Here is an 11,862-nt window from a genome sequence, read left to right as displayed (position 1 = left end):
GAGCTGTGAGCATCAACCTAGAACTATCTTTTGCCAAACAGTTGACATTTTTGGTTTTATTAAATTTAACTCTGTCTTTTGAAGAATTAATTCCTCCAAATTTGTAATGGAATAAATGTAAATAAATAAAATATTGCAGTATTTTCTTTTTAATTATTTGTCTATTTTCTCAGTTTCTGGCAAGGTAATTAATGTTTAAAATAACCACTTATTCATAATAAGTCATTGACTAAAAGCATTGTCTTCTCAGATTTGATCAGAATAATTTTCTTTCCTCTGTGCCTTACATTAATTAATACATGGTTATTTAACCAATTTCTTTTGTAAGTGTAGGTGAACAGTATAAACATGGATCCAGATAAGGTGCCATTTATACCAATGTCTTTCAGATGAGGCAGAAGATTGAAAAATAAAAGTACATTATGTTTGAGGTTAAGATAGAATGTCTGACAGAGTAAAGACGGTATTATCTCTTTAGAAGGCTGTGTATTACCTGAGCGTAGATTTAAAACTCATATCAACAAGAAAAGCACAGGTGTTGTGAGCAGAAAATTGACTTAAGTAAATGGCAAACACGTAGCCTTTCCTCAGTATTACAGCAGCTGAGTAGAAATTATCCAGGCTAAAATTGGAGTGGAAACAGTTGCAGGATTATACCTTGCAGGAAAAGACAAACAAATGGGTTTGCAGCCTATGAAAGTGGTCATACTTTTCCTCATCTTGAAAGATATATTTTTGAACATGAGAACATAAGAGGTGGAACTAAGAGCATGCAAAATCCCACCATTCATCAAAATCACCTTGGACCTCCATCTACACTTCTAGATGATATCCACATCCTTTCTTAGAAGTCTCGCTTTAAGGAACTGAGCATTTGCATCCTGAGGTACAGTGCTCCTGGATTCCACAGTCCTGTGTCATCACTTATTCTGTCTTCCTTCCCAAAGCTGTCTCCTCTCCCTCCACTTCCCTCTCCACATCCTCATTCATTCGTAACAATCTCTTTCAGAATCCCACAATCAGATCGCTTTCATTCTTCTAAATAGTAGCAAATAATCATTCTTAACAATCTCTTTCAGAATCCCACAATCAGATCACTTTCATTCTTCTAAATAGTAGCAAATAAAGGAAACTTTGTCTTTAAAAGAATACTGAACAAGGTTAGATGATTCGTATTTGCATATTGTTTAGTTAATTACTGTAACAGCAGGTGGCACTGATTGTTTAGAAAAGGAGCTGAAATACTCTCTTGGCATTGATCCATGAAATGTTGTGGAGACACAGACAACTAGGAGGCTGGAGCAGAAAAGGCAAACTGCAGGAAGAACATGGCAGGTCAAGCAGCATTCTGTGGAGACAGAGATAATCGGCTTTTTAGGTGCGGAGCCTTCATCAGGACTGAGAGGAAAGATAGCCGATATTTAGAATTGAGAGGGAGAGTTAAGATTATTTTCATATTCCATTGAAAATATTCATTAAAATAACTTATATTAGAGCTCTGGATTCCACAACCACGGGTCTTTTTGTAATCAAAATGTTTGTGAAGAGCACATTCTTCACAATTTTTGAACATCTACGACACGGCTTTTTAGAGCAGCTTGTCCTTGAGCTTGTTCAGGGAAAGGGTGTCTTAGATTGGGTTGTGTAATAACCCAGATCTTATTAGTTGGCTCAACGTAAAGGAACCCTCAGGAGAAAGTGATCATAGTATGATTGAATTCATACTGCAATTTGAGAGGGAGAAGCCTAAGTCACATGTATCAGTATCGCAATGGAATCAAGATTACAGAGTCCTGAGAGAGGAGTTTGCCCGGGTGGATTGAAGGGGGATACTGGCACGGATGACAGCAGAACGGAGGTGGCTGAAGTGTTGGGGAATAGTTCGCAAGGTGCGGGATAGACATGTCCCACAGTAAAAGAAGCTCTCAAATGGCAGGGCTAATCAACTGTAGCTGACAAGGGAAGTTAAAGACTTCATAAAAGCCAAGGAAAGGACATTTAAGGTAGAAAAAGTGAGTGGGAAGTTGAATGATTGAGAAGTTTTTAAAATCCAACAAAAGGCAACTAAAAAGCTATAAGAAGGGAAAAGATGAAACATGAGGGAAAACTAGTTGATAATCTAAAGCAGGATATTAAAAGTTTTTTCAGTTTATAAGGTGTAAAGGGGAAGAGCGAGTTGATGTTGGACCACTGGAAGATGACGCTGGGTTGAGGTAGTAATGGGGGACAAAGAAATGGCTGGTGAACTTATTAAGTACTTTGCTTCAGTCTTAACTGTGGAAAACGCTAGCTGTATGCCAGAAGTCTGTGAGTGTCAGGGAGCAGGAGTGAGTACCATTGCTGTCACAAAGGAAAAAGTGCTAGACAAACTCAATGGTCTTAAGGTGGATAAGTCACCTGGACCAGATGGACTACATCCCAGGGTCCTGAGAGATGTTGCTGAAAAGATAATAGATCTTTCAAAAATCACTTGATTCTGGCATGGTGGCAGAGGACTGGAAGACTATAAATGTCACTCCACTCTTTAAGAAGGGAGGAAGACAAAGGAGAAGAAATTATAGGCCAGTTAGCCTAACTCCAGTGGCTGGGAAAGTGTTGGAGTCCATTATTAGGGATGAGGTTTTGGGGTACTTGGAGACTCATGATAAAATAAGTCAAAGTCAGCATGGTTTCTGAAAAGGGAAATCTTGCCTGACAAACCTGTTCAAGGAAGTAACAGGCAGGGTGGCAAAGGAGAGACAGTGGATGTCTTTTCTTAGATTTTCAGAAGGCATTTGATAAAGTGCCTTACATGAGGCTGCTTAACAAGATAAATCATTTGGCATTACAGAAAAGATACTGGCATAGATAGAGGAATGGCTGACATGCAGAAGGCAGCGAGTGGGAATAAAGGGGGTATTTTCTGATTGGCTGCCAAATACTAATAGTGTTCCTCAGGGAACAGTATTGGGACCACTACTTTTCACATTATTTGTCAATAATTTGGATAATGGGATTGATGGTTTTGTGGCAAAGTTTGCGGATGATATGAAAATAGGTGGAGGGGTAGGTAGTGCTGAGGAGGCAATGCGATTGCAGAAGGACTTAGACAAATTGGAAGAATGGTCAAAAAAGTGGCAGATGGAATACATTGTTGGGAAATGTATAATAATGCATTTTGGTAAAAGAAACAATAGTGCAGAATATTATTAAAATGGGAAGAAAATTCAAATATCAGAGGTGCAAAGGGACTTGGGGTTCGTCGTGCAAGACTCCTAGAAAGTTAGTTTATAGGTTGAGTCTGTGTAAAGAAGACAAATGCGTGTGGCATTTATTTCAAGGGGAATAGAATAATAATAATAATAAAAAAAACAAGGAGACAATGCTGAAGTTTTATAAGTCACTAGTTAGGCCACATTTGGAGTATTGTCAACAGTTTGGGCCCCTTATCCTAGAAAAGATGTCATTGGAGAGAGTCCAGAGGAAGGTCACGAGGATGATTCAAGGAATGAAGAGGTTAACATATGAGGAGCGTTTGGCAGCTTTGGGCCTGTACTCACTAGAATTTGAAGAATGTGTAGGGATCGCATTGACACCTACCAAATGTTGAAAGGACTAGATAAAGTGGATGTTTCCTATGGTGGGGGTATCCAGAACTAGAGGGCAGAGCCTCAAAATTGAGGGGCGACCTTTTAGAACGGAGGTAAGGAGGAATTTTTTTTTTAGCTAAAGAGTGGTGAATCTGGAATGATCTGCCGCAGACTGTGGTGAAGGCCAAGTCCGTGGGTATATTTAAAGCAGATGTTGATAGATTTCTGATTGGTCAGGGCATCAAGGAATATGGGGAGTGAGCAGGTGTATGGGGTTGAATGGGATCCGGGATCAGCCATGATGAAATGCCAGAGAGAACTAGATGGGCTGAATGGCCTAATTCTGCTCCTATGTCTTATTGTCTTATTTATTCTGAAACTAAAACAGAGTTATTTCATATCTTTTGTGCCAACGTTATTAAAGGTTACATTGTATTGTTATTTGGGAATAACTTGTATAAATATGCTGTTACTAAGTTAATCACCTACTGGTGTTTACTCAAAGACAGAACTCTGCAGCTTGTTACTGACTCCATTTACATTATCACCAAAGCTAAAGAAGACTTTTTGAATACAATAAATGTTATTGGTAAGATCAGTGCTACGTGCATTTGCATCTTGAGTGTTCAGAATTAAATGACAATTAAAATCGAATCCTTGACATTTAAGTTAACTCTAGTTATTTGCTGAAGGAGGCTAGTAGTTACCAGGAGCAATATTTTTATCCAATTGCTATCGGCGACCACAGTAATTACACAATTCTTTAATTGTGGGTTCAGTGCATTTGTTCTGCATGTTGAAGTCATTTTACAGGGCAGTAAAACTGGGCTCTAATTCCTCGTCAGTCATGTGAGTACTGATATCGCAATGTTTGTGACTTAGGCTTTCTGGAACAGTGGCACAGTTGTTGGAGCTCTCCACATTTTTCACCTGAACTTATAAATGGAGGGTGTTTTCCAAGCACAACTATGCAAACGTTTCTCATTCTGTGTACCACATGTAGAGCAAGTGATGTATGATTCAGAAATTCCCTTCCCCTAAAAGAACTGTGGACAACTTGGTTGTTTCCTTGGAAGTTCATAATCTGCTGCTTTCTGAATTGAACTCACAATCTCTGGATTGAATCAGTACCACAAAAGCAATAATTTGACCCAATAATAAATTTAATAAGCATCTATGTACATTGCCAAATGACGTGAATTTGCAATTGGCCAGAATTATATACTAAACAGGATTAAGCAGACACAAACAAGGATTAAGGATTAAGCAGAAATATTTTCAATGAAAAGTTTGTAGGATGTTAGTTACACTTGTGTTTATTATACATGTAACTGATAAATCTACAACTCAAAAGCTAAGATGCAAATGAGAAGAAAAATCTTAAAGAAGCAAGAGCTTGGGAAATTTCTGTATTACAATAAAAGTATTTGCATTGTGGATGTTGACTTGAGACACTGAATGACAGACAAGTGAAGAAACATGGGGGATACTGCAAGGTGACTGAGTTTGAAACAGAAGGTCAACCATGATCTTGAATAATGGTGGGGAAGGTCCAAGCAATCACATGGCCTCCCCTGTTCCTATTTCTTGTGTCTTTATGTTTCCACTACCACCTGATGGGTTGAGTTATTAATTACTGCAGGAAAAAGGATAACGTTGCTGAAACAAAGATGAAATGTGATTCATGTAGATAAGCAAAGGTCAGCATGGACATGATGGTCTAAATAATCCATTTCTGTGGTGTCTGAGGCCTCCACTGGTCAGGGTCGACCATGGATGTAGCATCCTTGCTGTCTAGAGCCATGGAGAGCAAGCTGTTACCCATGTCACAAACACCCCCTCTCCACGCATCAAAGGAACAGCCGAGACCAATACAGTTTGGTACCAGTAGCATGGCAGGAAATGCCAGTCAACGTTGAACTCAACTGCATTAGGGACTCCAGCTCTGGTCTTTTCCCGTGGAGTTTACTCCCAAAGCCTTCCCCATGAGTGGGTATAGCCACCAGACAGCAGAACTTTGAGATCAGAGTTTTCCTTTTCCTAGATGAGTGGACAACCACGGCTGACGAGCCCCATCTGCCCGACGCGACTAGTTTTAAGGCATTAGTAACCCAACTTTGCCTCTTTCCTGTCAGTAGAAACAGTTCTGCTGGGCTTAATATTTAAGCCACATGTGAAGAAGGGCAGGAGCTGGTCTTGGTTGTCGGAGGCAATTTGAGGCGAACACCATTGGTAGCATTTAATGGGTAGTGGGAGCTTATCTACATTACCACCCCAGGCTATAATAACCTTAAGAACATCTTCTGTGCTACAAGAACCCAGCCCTGCATCACAGCTGATAGGATAGCCCAGCTGATGTTTCCAACTGGTAAGGCTGCTCTCCAGTAACAAGAAGAGACTGTTCATACTGAAACTGTCCAAGGCCTACACAACTGCATAGATGAGGTGGTCCAAAGAGCCTGGTTCCATGATGTATTACTCTGCAACTTGGCTCACGCTGTTTTCACCAAGTACACTGCCCAAAACAGTTCTGTAGGTGAGAGCTGCAGGGCACCTCTACAACCTACATCTCGAAACCCATCTCACTGATTGGAACACCTGACTCAAAATAGCTTTTGTAGAAGGCATTATCCCAGAGGTTCAAATAATGCCAACAAATGTATGTAATATTGGATCATTTTTCTCAATAAAAAAACTGAACAAGTACATGTATTTTGTGTCATTTATTTAACTGGGTTCTCTTTATCTAGTTTTAGGACTTACGTGAAGATCTGATCACATTTTAGGTCATACTCATGTAGAAACAGAGAAAATTCAGCAGAGTTCACAAACTTACTAGCACCACTCTACGTAAAAATACCTGCATAGAGGATGTGTAGAGATACATCCCTTTAAAACACAGATGAATCCAATTTCTTCAGTCAAAGGGTAATGAATTTGCAGAATTTATTGCAATAGAGGGCTATGGAGACCAAGTAATTGAGGCAGAGATTGATAGGTTCTTTATATATTCAAGGTATGAATATAATATATTCATTGTTTTACTATTAATAAATGTATAGCGGAGACAGATTGAAATAAATGAAGCATTTTAGAAAACTATTTCAAAAATTAACATTAATCTTCTAAAAAGAAAGATAATATTATTTCCAAATAGTATCTTATATCCCGTTTGTGTTTGGTTGTTTTGAGAGCTATGCACATAGTACTAGTTTCATCTTTTATAATGGGTGGGACTTTAAGAATCTCGGGGGGTGTTGGGGGGTGTGACACTGCATGCTGTGTGCCAACAGAATTTTTAGGTATGCCACCTTAGGCACCAATGCCATGAGTTCATCACCCTGATCAAGTGTACAAATTAGGGTTAAGGACAGTGAACAGGTAGGCTGTGTAAAAGATAGTGTCACGCAGGTGAGAAACTGCTAGAAAGTTCAGCAGTCTAATGAACAAGGAGGCAATTAAAAGAGAGAGAGAGAGTACGGCGCGAGTTGAGACACGAGCTGGGAAGTCACCATGGTAACAACTCAGAGCGGTTGAGCTAACGGACGCTGGAATTTTGGATGCATTATAAAAAGTTGATCCTTCGGTCTGATAACAGCAGAGGAGACATGACACAAGAGAACTGGGGAAGCTACCCGAGAAACCACTGGTGGAGTTTAAGACCACCACGAGGGTGGAGGCGACGGACCGATTAATTTCGACCCGTGATTACCAGTGAGGGTAAGAGCTTGCCTGTGGGAGTCTGCTGGTAGTGAACCCGTGCCGTGGGTTAGTAAACCATTCCCTAGGAGGGGCTCTGTCCATCTGTGTCTGTGTGGGAGTCACACCAAGTGACTCTGAAGACTTTGGAAGCAAGAACAACTAAAGAAAGCAGGATCTCCCAGTGGCCACACATTTCAATTCCACATCCCATTCCCATTCTGACATGTCTATCCACGGCCTCCTCTACTGTAAAGATGAAGCCACACTCAGGTTGGAGGAACAACACCTTATATTCCGTCTGGGTAGCCTTCAACCTGATGGCATGAACATCGACTTCTCTAACTTCCACTAATGCCCCACCTCCCCCTCGCACCCCATCTGTTACTTATTTTTATACACACATTCTTTCTCTCACTCTCCTTTTTCTCCCTCTGAATATACCTCTTGCCCATCCTCTGGTCCCCCCCCCCCGCCCTCCTTGTCTTTCTTCCCGGACCTCCTGTCCCATGATCCTCTCATATCCCCTTTGCCAATCACCTGTCAAGCTCTTGGCTCCATCCCTCCCCCTCCTGTCTTCTACTATCATTTTGGATCTCCCCCTCCCCCTCCAACTTTCAAATCCCTTACTCACTCTTCCTTCAGTTAGTCCTGACGAAGGGTCTCGGCCTGAAACGTCGACTGCACCTCTTCCTAGAGGTGCTGCCTGGCCTGCTGCATTCACCAGCAACTTTTATGTGTGTTTCAGGAAGGGATTGAGTGGTTTGTTATCAAGGGTTTTGTGTCCGTGAAGGAGGGGTCACCCCTAGTTCCAATGAGAATCTGATGCGATTCTGGAGCCTTTCAGTCACTGATATTAAGTGATGTCTTAGAATTTGGTGACGAGACAAAAACGGACCAAGTGAATATTCTGGAAGGTATTGGCAAGGGAACAGAGGTCACACCTTTGCACAAAATAATTTTGAAATGTGACTTAGTGTCTGGACCAGTTGAGATAGGGATAGGACCTAAATTACCGATAGCTAACGTGGACATCTTGTTAGGAAATGACCTGGCAGGAAAAGATGTATACTCAGGGTTACAGCTAACAAGCCAGCCTGCTGTTAGTGAGACAAGCACAGACAGCGAACTTTATCCCGCATGCGCGGTCACAAGAAATATGACAAGGAAGGCTGCAGAAGTGAAGTGATCAGGACGGGAGGGGTCAGGTGCCTGCGAGAGCAAAGACAGGGGTACAGATCCTACTGACTTATCTGAAACTTTTCTACCATCTGTGTTCGACCAGGACTCAGGTAGTGAGGCAGATAAGAGGGGTTTATCATTGTCCAGGCGGAAGCTTGTGGAAGAGCAGGATAGGGATCCTAAGGCTGCAGTTTTAAAAGAGACAGCTCTTTCTGAGGATGAAATTCAGAGGGAGTCAATGGGGTTACTATCTGAATGACGGGGTATTAATGAGGAAGTGGAGGCCACCGACAGCACCTGCCGATGAGGATTGGGCCATGGTGCACCAGGTGGTGGTTCCAAAGGGTTACCCTACAAAAATTTTAAAGATGGCTCATACAATGCCTTTAGGGGGGCATCTTGGAGTTAGAAAGACAGGGCACAAGATTATGAAATAACTTAATTGGCCGGGTATAAGAAAGGATGTGGTGATTTTTTGTAAAACTTGTCACACATGTCGAGTGGTAGGGAAACCGAATCAAACTATCCCAAAAGCGCCACTTCGCCCCACACCAGCTTTTGGCGAACCTTTCTCCAGGGTCAGTGTGGACTGTGTTGGCCCACTGCCAAAGGCCGCAGGTGGCCACCAATACTTGTTAACCATTATGTGCGCTGCCTCTAGCTTCCCACAAGTAATACCCCTCAGGAACCCAAAGGCTAAAACAGTGGTGAAGGCACTTATTAAGTTCTTCACATTAGTGGGTCTGCCCAAGGAGATACAATCGGATCAGAGCAGTAATTTTACATCGGGTGTATTCCAACAGATAGTTACGGAACTGAGAGCAAAACAAAATTTTGTCCACGGCATACCATCCCCAATCCTAGGGAGTGATAGAGAGGTTTCACCCTACCTTCAAAACCATGATTAAAACGTGCTGTATGGAAAACGAAAAACATTGGGATGAGAGTATACCTTTACTCCTATTTGCGATAAGAGATACGATCCAGGAATCGTTGGGGTTCAGTCCATTTGAGCTCATGTTCGGTCATAGGCCTCGAGGACCTTTGACCTTACTGAGAGAGCAATGGTCTGATAAGGAAGTGCGAATTGGTGTATTGGATTATGTCTTAGGGTTTTGAGACAGGATGAGCAGGGCTTGTGACCTTGCGAAACACAATCTCCAAGACTCCCAGGCTGATGTGAAGCACTGGTATGACAGACAGATGAGAGAGCTAAACTATGAGGTAGGAGATAAGGTCTTGGTTTTGTTTCCCTTGGAGAATAACCCTCTCCAGGCTCAATTTAGTGGACCTTACGAAATAATGAGGAAAATTGATGAGCTAAACTATGTTATCAGGACACCTGGTAGAAGGAAGACCACTCAATTAGTGCATGTGAACCTAATCAAACCTTATTTTGATTCTAAATCCGTATCAGTTGGGGTCACAACCAAACAAGACCCAGATGCAAAGACTAGCCCAGAGATAACGGGGGAGTGTAATGAGCAGTGTCTGGTTTCAGCTCGACTCAAGAATGCCAGTGTTTTGGAGAACATATACAGTAAAATTAACCACCTGGAACCGAAACAACAGCAACAGATAAAGGAGCTAATTGGCAAACATTCCGATCTATTCCCAGATACACCGAGGCAGTATAGTATAGCTACCCATGATGTCATTGTGGGGCAGGCTGATCCAGTGAAACAGCACCCCTACAGAATGAATTTAGAACGTAGTAAAGTAGTGGATCAGGAGATCGAATATATGTTGGCCAATGGTATAATCAGGCCATCCACCTCTGTGTGGGCTTCCCCGGGCGTGATAGTTCCCAAGCCCGATGGTACAATGAGATTTTGCACCGATTATAGAAAGCTCAATGCAATAACTAAACAGATGCTTACCCTATTCCCAGAATAGATGACTGCATTGAAGGGTGGGAAAGGCTAAGTACCAAACAAAAATTGACCTGTTAAAAGGGTACTGATGCGTTCCCTTAACCAATAGGGCTCGAGAGATGTCGGCATTCGTCACCCCCTCGGGGTTGTACGAGTATAATGTGATGCCTTTTGGGATGAAAAATGCCCCTGGGACATTCCAACGTATGATAAACTCTGTAATTCATGGCTTGAAGAATACTGGGGCATACATTGACGATTTAGTAGTATGGAACGACACGTGGGAGGAACACATTGTAACAGCAGAGAAATTATTTGATCGGCTCTCTAAAGCTAATCTGACAGCGAACCTTGCCAAGAGTGAGTTTGGTGACGCCAGTCACATATCTTGGTTATGTAGTGGGCCAGGGTCAACTGGCTCCTGTGAAAGGGGAAGTTCAGGCTATCACTGATGTACCCATTCCAACCGGTAAGAGAGCATTGAGAAGGTTTTTAGGTATGGTAGGGTATTATCGAAAATTTTGCAAGAACTTTGCGGATATTGCCTTTCCACTGACAAGACTGTTGAGAAAGAGTGAACGATTTGTGTGGGATGAGCGTTGCCAAGAGGCGTTCGAACTGTTAAAGGGTATTCTGTGTCACCACCCAGTGCTAAAGGCACCGGACTTCACTAAGCTGTTCTCCCTAGCAACGGACGCTAGCGATGAAGCTGCAGGGGCGGTGCTATTACAGAGAGGAGATGATGGTATTGAACATCCATTTGTTGTTATGCAACAGCAATACAGTACAATGACAAAAACATAAATCACAATGATATATAAAATTAATAGTGCAAAAAGAGAGCAAAAAATTATTGAGGTAGTTCAAGGGTTGGTACATTGTCCATTCAGGAAGCTGTTCCTAAAATTTTAATGTGTGTCTTCAGCCTGCTGTACCTAATATTAGCAATGGGAAGAGGGCATGTCCTGGGTGATGGGGGTACTGAATATTGTAACTGCTTTTCTGAGGCATTGCCTTCTGAAGATCTCCTCAATGCTAGGAGGCTAGTGGCCGTATATATTATCTGCACACTATCCAGGATAATTAGGAATCTGAAGACCTTGATAGCCATTTGAAAGCAAGTATCTGAGTTGGTGTGGACAATTAACCAATGCTTGTTGGTTTATGTAGGGCATCAAGCTATTTTGTATTGCCTCCTCATTTATAACTGGCACTGATGGAAGAAACTTGCGATTACAGTTGAATGACTTGTTCTCAGACAGCCATTCACATGCAACAGTAGTAGTGAATAATCACAGCTAAGGCAATGCCAGCTGCTGTGTTATTGCAACATTGTTTAAAAGATGTGAAGTTGCAGAGTCCATCTCTCCACAGAAAGCAACAGCAAGAAAGCTACCCTGTCACTGTAAACTTTTATTTACGTAATAAAGTACCCTTTGTGTTAATTTGACTATTTCTCATCAACTTTGAAGGTGATAATAGACTCATAGCAATAGAGCTGCTAGCTAATGAAACTATTAACTTTGTATGTCATGAAG

Source organism: Mobula hypostoma, chromosome 2, assembly GCF_963921235.1.
Source record: "Mobula hypostoma chromosome 2, sMobHyp1.1, whole genome shotgun sequence".
In the NCBI taxonomy this organism is placed as follows: Eukaryota; Metazoa; Chordata; class Chondrichthyes; order Myliobatiformes; family Myliobatidae; genus Mobula; species Mobula hypostoma.
The sequence above is the reverse complement of the archived record's forward strand: the minus strand, read 5'-3'. Positions refer to the sequence as shown.